We start from the raw sequence: 8,338 nt of genomic DNA on the forward strand, positions 1-8,338 counted from the left end.
TGAAGCTTATGTTATCTCCCTGTCGTTTTGTAGGTTCAGTTAGGGCGTGGTTCAAGGCTTTAAAAAATCTTTGTGCTGTCATAGTGGGTCCCCAACAAGCCTTTGTTGCGTAAACGAAATAATGCTCTTGCTGAAGCAGGAAAGCCCTCGCCAAAGAAAAGACTGGTGCCACCCAGGGGCATAAAAACAACAGAGCTCCAGCGCCGGCCCAGCGACCTCCGGGATCAAACGCAATGGGAGGGTAAGAGAGACAGCCAATCAGCAATAGTCTCCTGAAAGGCCGTACAGAAATACTGACAGGTTTCTCACCCTGCATATGAATCTTTCCTCGCGCCCACACTCATTTCTGTGCTGCATATAGTTAGCGGAAGGGCAGCGATCACATTTTAATGACAGAATTAGCTGAAATCCAGCATATCCTGAAACAGTCAACTATTTAAAAAGCACGTGCCCCAATGAATCAGACTAACAGATGCTGGAATATAGACGGTAAACTCCTCGCCCATCAGGCACTTTCTACACGCGCACCCTTGCTCCTCCTAGAGAAACACAACCGGATGTGAGGTCCGCGCAGGCAGCAGATCTGCCGGGTGAGCACCAGTCCTGCAGCGTGGGACGAGATGGGCCCCACCTGTTAGGTTAACAAGGGGCTTAAGATGCTTTCAAGGTAATGCACCCTTGCGACTACATTCAGCACGTGGGTCTTTCAGAAACACTCAGAGCACGAAGTTTACAAACAAAAGCACTTCCCAGCGAAGGCACAAAACAGGTTGCACGCGAAAGCCCCCACCCCTACGCGTGCGCACACCGACGGCGAAAGGCGGCCCCGAGCGCGAGCGCCAGACACTTCGCCTTCCGCCGGCGTCTCCCTGGGCCCGCCTCCGAGCCGGAGAGAAACAGCTGATTGGTCACCTTGTCCCCGGCTCGGGCGGGGATTAGCTGATTGGCAGCGACGCCCCGGCACAGCCAAGCTGGAGGCCTGAATAGCAGGAGCGGGGTCGCTGGCTGCCGCGCGGCGGAGGTAAGTGGGGTCTCCGAAAAGCGCTTGGGTGAGAGGGTCTTGGAGGCGGCTCCGGACCTAACGGCGATGGAACACTCCGGTAACAGTCAGGGGAGGAGGCTAGGGAGCCGGCCTCGGGAATGCGAGGTGACCAGCGGGCTCCGTGGGCCGGCTGGGTGTGTGCCCCGCGGCCGGGAGGCAGAGACGTTCTCGGGCAGCCTCGGTGGCCGAGGGCCCTCGTGGGTCCGGAGCTTTGGCGGATCGAGCCGGCTGGCTTGCGCTGTAGGCTGAGACTTACTTGCCCACCCAGTCATCCGCCCCCACGACTCTTCCCCCTCCTTCGGTCCATCTTTCGAGGTCCCCGCTTCCCGAGCCGGCCGCCAGGCGGCGGTTCCCTTGGGTGTCGCGCCCTTTCCCGGGACTCTGCGGCTGCGCCTCCAGCCCGCCCCGCGGATTCCGGGCGGAGTGCGCTCGCTGGTCTACCTAGGAGGCTTAACCAGCTTCACTTGTTTTCGGTCACACCCCCAGGGGGGCCACCAGAATGTTAGGTCAGGCCCGCTGGGGTGTGGGTGTCTGCCGTGCGACCTGGGCGTGAAAGACGCAAAGAACTGCACAGAAGTTAGATGAGAAAATATAGTTTATTCTCCCTTCTTGTTATTTTAAAATATTCTTATTTGTGCCTGGGAATAAAGACGAAGGTCAGGCTTCTGTAGCAACTTCCTGCTGAACATGAGGGCGTAGAGGTGTCCCTCCCTACCTGTCTAGAGCAAGAGGAGGGAATGAGAGGCCAGGAGCCCATGGAGTTGTAAGTATCTTTAGTATCTGTATACAAAGCACTGTGTACAAGCATATCCTATTAGAACCAATACACTATAATGAAGACCATTATAGCTGCTGTTATGGCATATTGGGGTGTTGATGTTTAGTAAAATGTATTTATAATTACCCCGCTGGACCCAGCACCCACCACTGGAGTCCTGGCAGTTTCTACCGTTGCACCGGTGAATTCCTTAGTCCATGTGTGGATGTCTCTGCAGCTTATCTTCAAGTTTCTTTGGGCTCTGTGACAGGAATTTATAGACAGTTATGAGGGTATTGTTAGTAATGACTTTAGCAAGGAAATACAGCTACTTTGACGAAGTTTGAAGGAAAAAAAATGGAAAGTATTAGTTTGGAGACTTAGGCTTTGGTTTAAATTGTAGGAAATAATAATGAACGAGAGTTTAAAACAGGTAACACTGGCAAGAGAAAACTGTCCCTTTTGTTTTTTTTTGAGTCGGAGTCTCACTCTGTCACCCAGGCTGGAGTGCAGTGGCATGACCACGGCCACTGCAGCCTCTTACCTGCTGGTCTCAGGCGATCCTTCCACCTCGCCTTCCAAGTAGCTGGGACTACAGGTGTGTGCACCACCATGCCTGGCTAATTGTTTGAGTTATTGCAGAGATGAGGTCTCACCAGGTTGCCCAGGCTGGTCTTGAACCTGTGGGCTCAGGCAATTCTCTCACCTCGAATTCCAAAAGTGACAGGATTATAGGTGTGAGCCACCACGCCTGACTCCTTTTGTTTTTGTAATAGGTCTGTTAAACCTTCAGAATGATTGGTATGCTAGAGGGAGAACCCCTTGTAACCTCTACTCGGGACATCTCTCCGCTTTTGATGAGAGTAGTGAGATGGTATTGGCCTTCTGCCTTGACAGGGAAATATTATCTTAAAGTTTAACAAAAATCGTTAGTAATACTTTAAACAGAAAGTCATTTTGTATCCATCCTATGTTGGATTAGTAATCTTTAAACCTGGAAGGAGATTTTAAAGTCATTAGCAATTTGGTACTGAAAAGCACTATAGCTGTGAGTGAAATTAATTTACCTGGTCTGTAGGTAGTTTTAGGAGGAGGGTGTGATTCCTGAAACTTTTTGTTTATTGCCTCACCCTTAGAGACTGAGTTAAGAACTTGAAGTGTATAAGTAGTAAAAGCTTTAAAAGCATAATGTTATAACACAGGATTACAGGCCATTGTAAATGACCTATTTAACAAGTGATAGTCTAAAATTTAAAAAAATAAAAAACCTCACTTTCTAACAAAGATGGTGGGAGGTGGGGCTAACTGAATTTGTCTCTTCCTCCCCCTCTCTGTTGTTTACAGGAGAAATTCTTTTAGAGATTGTTAATTAAGAAGCTTGTGTTCTGGTTCTTGAGTAGCATTTTGGCCTACCATGAGTGTAATTGATATTAATGGTAAATTCATAGAATGTTTTTATTGTCTTGAGTGTTCATAGAATTTCTTTTACATATTTCTTTCCACAAACCTTCCACATACCATGTTCGACATACCATTTTTTCGACATGCTTGAACCTTCTATTTTTGTCCTATACTTTCTTTCCTTCAAATAATTAGTCATTCTATTATAGAACAAAAATGTACCATACAAGATCCTTATATAGAATTATTCCCTTTCCCTTATATCCTTCCTTACCCAAAACATACTTTTATTTTTATATCAACAACTTTCTTTGCGTTTTTCCTTTGCTTTCTTGGCCCTCTGGTTCTGCATCCCTCCATGTTGGCACCCTGTTGCTTTTTTAATGTCTCTGCTGAAAAAATCCTCAAAAGTTCTTTTTTAATTGGCTATACATATGACATTTCCTTTTTTTTTAATTGTAGAGACAAGTTCTCAACAAGTTGCCTGGGCTGGTCTCAAGCCTGCGGGCTCAGGCAATCCACTCGCCTTGGCACCCCCAAAGTGCTGGGATTACAGGCTGAGCCACTGAACTTGGCCATCCTTTTTTAACCTTTTATAGATAACTTTTTACATTTATACTTTGAATTAAGCTTTAATAACTTTTGGTTAAGATAAGGTCATATGATTCCAACATGGAGAGCCAGGACCAAACGGCTGGCACATGTGTTAATTAAGAAATTAATTTGGAGTGGGGCATGGTGGCTCATGCCTGTAATCCCAGCACTTTGGGAAGCAGAGATGAGAGGATTGCCTGAGTCCGGGGTTTTGAGACCAGCCTGGGCAACTTGGCGAGACCTCGTCTCTACAATGAATCAAAAAATTAACCCGGTGTGGTGGCGTGTGCCTGTGGTTCCAGCTACTTGGAAGGTTAAGACGGAAGGATCACCTGAGCTCAGTAGGTCAGGGCTGCGGTGGCCATGAGTGTGCCACTGTACTCCAGTCTGGATGACAGTGTGACTCCTGCTTAAAAAAAAAAAATTAATTAATTTGGATTCCAGTATCCTAATATTCATCTGGGGGGTTGTTGGAGTGATGGTGAACCAGTGCCAGGAATTTAGCAGATTTTCAGGCCTCCTTAAATGACCACAATTTCTGAGCCAGGTGTTCTCTCCTGTCTTCAGAAGAGAGTGTGCTTGCTTTCCAATGGCTTTCTGGGCCCAATGGACATGGTCCAGGAGGTTTAGGCCTCTCTGGGGCAATTACTCTTCTAGTGGCCTCCCCCCCCCCACGAGTGTACTCAGAGCAACGGACACCATTCCCCTTAGCAGGTTCATTCTTACCAGGTCTCTGACAGGCAGTTGGAGTTTTGTCACTAGTTGCGACTGCCAGTTGGGTTGCCTCTTTGGCCCTCTGGTTCTGCAACCCTCCATGTTGGCACCCTGTTGCTTTTTTAATGTCTCTGCTGAAAAAAAACCCTCAAAAGTTCTTTTTTAATTGGCTATACATATGACATTTTTGACCATTTCTCTGTCTGTAACAGTCTGATGTAAAACCCTTTAGGGTGAAGAGACTACATGGATGTGAAAGGATCTGTCCTTATTTCCAATTATAAACAGGCACATTTGTTAAAAACCATTTATAAATTGCTAAATTACAGTTTTAGTTGTAAAGTGTGGACAATTAGGTGGAAGTGATTAGCTCCCATCCTCATCGTGCAAACACAGAATACCCAGTTTTTCATCCATCCGGCAGAAGTATTAGACTTAGTAAAAGTGTTAGCTTTCTTCCCAAAAGCTTTAGCAAGCCTGACATAACAGACACTGGTGTTATCTAGTACTAATGCTTGAGCACATGGTAAAGTTGGAATTAAAATTTTACTAGAGCCCTTATAAGTTTGGTTTGGAAAATCATTTTAAAATCAGAAATCTTCAACCTCTGGAGAAGTTGAGTGAATAGTATAAAGACTTCAGTGTTCTCATCACCTGGTTTCAGTAATTATCAATACATGGCCAGTCTTGCTTCCTGTTCCCAAGTTATTTTGAGGTAAATCACAAATTTTATATCATTTCACCTCTTTTACATATTTCTATGCTTCTGTCGTGATTAATAATCATTTGCTTTCTAGAGGGGTTGAGTAAAATAAGGCACGTATTAAAGTGTAGGTGGCGCGAATGTAGTTTGTACTACCAGAATGTGGGCAGTCTTCCCATAGTTCAGTTTCCTTACCCCGAGTTCAGGTTTTCAAAATCAAAGATACTATATAATCTAGGCAGTAGTGTTACTGCTTTTGAGCAGAAATAACTGTATTGATAATTTATATTTATGAAGTTCTTAGTGTGTTAAAGCATTGTGAAATTGTTTCCACCTATTCATTTAATTTTAACTATAGCTCAGTTAAATAGGTATTAGTATCCCCATTTTATAGTGAAGGAAAAAAAAATTAGAGAGATCACAATTTGCTTAAGGTCGCATTGCTGAAAGGATGGGAATTAGAATTCAGGATGCTATCTTGGCCTTTAACATTGCAAAGTTCTTGCTCTTTAAACTGTAATAGAATGTTCTACCTGTTGTAGCATAATGAAACTATAGTGGAAAATTATTTCTTTGAGTTGTAAAACCGTAATAAAAAAAGCAAAATTTACACGAGTACAAAACAATAGTGAAAGAGGTATGTTTGTCTCTTTGCAACATGAAAGAATAATGCAACTGAATTTAGAGTCATAAGCAAAGTATATAAACATAGTTCAACAAATATAAGTAAGTGTTAAGCATTTTATTCGTTAATATTTGGTCAGCTACAGGGAAAGGAAAAATATACATCAATGTATAGTCTCTACCACTCCTTTAATATATAGCATATATTGAAGATTATACTAAATATTTCATGTGTATCCCTCATCTTCCCAGTTGTCTTTTTTTTCTCTTGAGACAGTCTCCCCCTGTTGCCCAGGCTGGAGTGCAGTGACTGATACTGGGTCACTACAGCCTCAACCTCCTGGGCTCAAGCAATCTTCCCACCTCAGCCTCCCAAGTCGCACATGCCACCATGCCTGATTAGTTTTAATTTTAATTTTAATTTTTTGTAGAGAGAAGTTCGGACTATGTTGCCCAGGCTGGTCTTGAACTCCTAGGCTCAAGCAATTCTGCCTCAACCTCTCAAAGTGCTAGGTAGGATTACAGGCATGAGCCACTTACTGCTCCTTGACCTTTCTCCATCTTAAACTACTTCTAAGACAACGTCTTCATCCAAATAGACAACATCTTTATTCAGATAAGACAGAATATTTATTCAGATGAATAAGGAACTCGAAAGAGACAGTGGGCTTTTTCAGAGGACATCAGAGAAGACCTGTTAAATTGGAGTTTAGGAATCCTACTGTATATGAGTAATTCAGGAGTAAGGTCAGACTCGGTCTTGAAGGAATTTGCTGAAAGTGGTGAATTTATAGATATAGGAAAGGACTAGACAAAGAAAATAAGACTGAAAAAGAAGAAAAGATAGTTTGGTGTATACTAGCTTCTGAAGTGTTTGTACACTTCAGTTTCCATGGGTTTGTTTGCATATCTTGGTGACAAGTATTATTATATCACTGTCCTTTGAAATGCTAATTACTGCTGTTACTCAACTTTTTATATATTTATTAGATACTGTTGATAGAAATTATATAACTTAGATAAGCAGAAAAGAAAATGATATTATGATCCCACCGTTTGAAGATGACCACAGATGATGCTTTGATAGGGAGAAAGTTACTTATATATTTATTTTAAATTGGGAGTCTAACTCTGTTGTGCAAGCTAGAATGCAGTGTGTCATGATCATGGCTCAACGCAGCCTCAATCTCCTGGGCTCAGGCAGTCCTTCCGCTTCAGCCTCCCAAGTAGCTGGGACTACAGACATGCGCCACCATGCCTAGCTAATTTTTTTGAATTTTGGTATGTTGCCTAGCCTGGTCTTGAAAGCCTAGGTTCAAGGAATCTTCCCTCCTCTGCCTCCCAAGTGCTGAGATTAGAAGCGTGAGCCACTATACCCTACCCAAATAAATTGTATAAATATTTGATACTGTTTAACAGATTTATTTTTATTTTATTTTGTATTTTTTGAGTTGAAGTCTCACTCTGTCGCCCAGACTGGAGTGCAGTGGCCGCTCCCGGCCACCGCAGCCTCGACCTGCTGGGCTCCGGCGATCCTTCCGCCTCAGCCTTCCAAGTAGCTGGAACTATAGGCGCGCGCTACCATGCCCGGCTAATTTTTTGAATTTTTGTAGAGATGAGGTCTCGCCAAGTTGCCCAGGCGGGTCTCGAACCCACGGGCTCAGGCAATCCACTCACTATACAGATTTATACAACAGTATTTGACTCGTGTGAGTTGGTTGTGGTTAAAATGTAATCAGACAACTTAAATAGGAAAGTTAAATTAACTCTCCATAATTGAAAAAAACATTGTAATATATTCTTTTATATACAAATATGTTAATACATAGAGCAGATAACTAAGATTTTATTAGTTATTTTTTGAAGTGAATTTCTTGTATATAATAAATACTGATATACATTGACCTTCTGTGTGCAGATATACATTGACCTTCTGTGTGCATGGGTTTTGTTTCGGTTTGTCGAAAATATTTGAAAAATAATAAAAATAACTATAACAATAAATAATACAAGTAAAACAGTACAATATAACTGTTTGCATAGCATTTACATTGTATTAGGTATTATAAGTAGCCTAGAGATGATTTCAAGTATAAAAAATGTATGTAGGTTATATGCAAATGGTATGCCATTTTATATAAGGGACTTGAGATTTTGGTATACCTGGGAGTCTGGAACCAATGCTCTGTGGATACTGAGGGACTAGCTGTATAATGTGTACTGGGACTAACTAGAGTAGATGGTTTCCCAGAGAGATGATTTTGGGTGAATAGGAATCAACTTTGTAGTATTTTAATCAAGATATCCCTTTTGCTGTCTCTCTGCTTTGGCTTAGACAGGGAGTGCAATCTATAGTTAAATATAGTAAAGTATATTGTGAAAAAATCCTGGAATAACAAACTTTGGTTGCATAGATAGTATTGCTTGATATAAGGGTAAATTTAATTTTTTTTTTTTTTTGAGTTGGAGTCTCACTCTGTCGACCAGACTGGAGTGCAGTGGC

General features: G+C 42.7%; 1 protein-coding gene across 1 annotated transcript in view; it reads left to right on the forward strand.

Moving 5' to 3' along the window:
- The first annotated feature begins 893 nt into the window (after positions 1 to 893).
- MTFR1 (mitochondrial fission regulator 1) overlaps positions 894 to 8,338 on the forward strand; it is a 57,963-nt gene continuing 50,518 nt past the window's right edge. Inside the window, exon 1 of the mRNA XM_008066884.2 lies at positions 894 to 1,021. The gene's annotated coding sequence lies outside the window, so the exon portion shown is untranslated. The remainder of the gene's footprint in view (positions 1,022 to 8,338) is intronic.

The sequence above is a fragment of the Carlito syrichta genome, unplaced genomic scaffold (assembly GCF_000164805.1).
Source record: "Carlito syrichta isolate Samal-C Ts95f unplaced genomic scaffold, Tarsius_syrichta-2.0.1 Scaffold309186, whole genome shotgun sequence".
Taxonomy (NCBI): domain Eukaryota; kingdom Metazoa; phylum Chordata; class Mammalia; order Primates; family Tarsiidae; genus Carlito; species Carlito syrichta.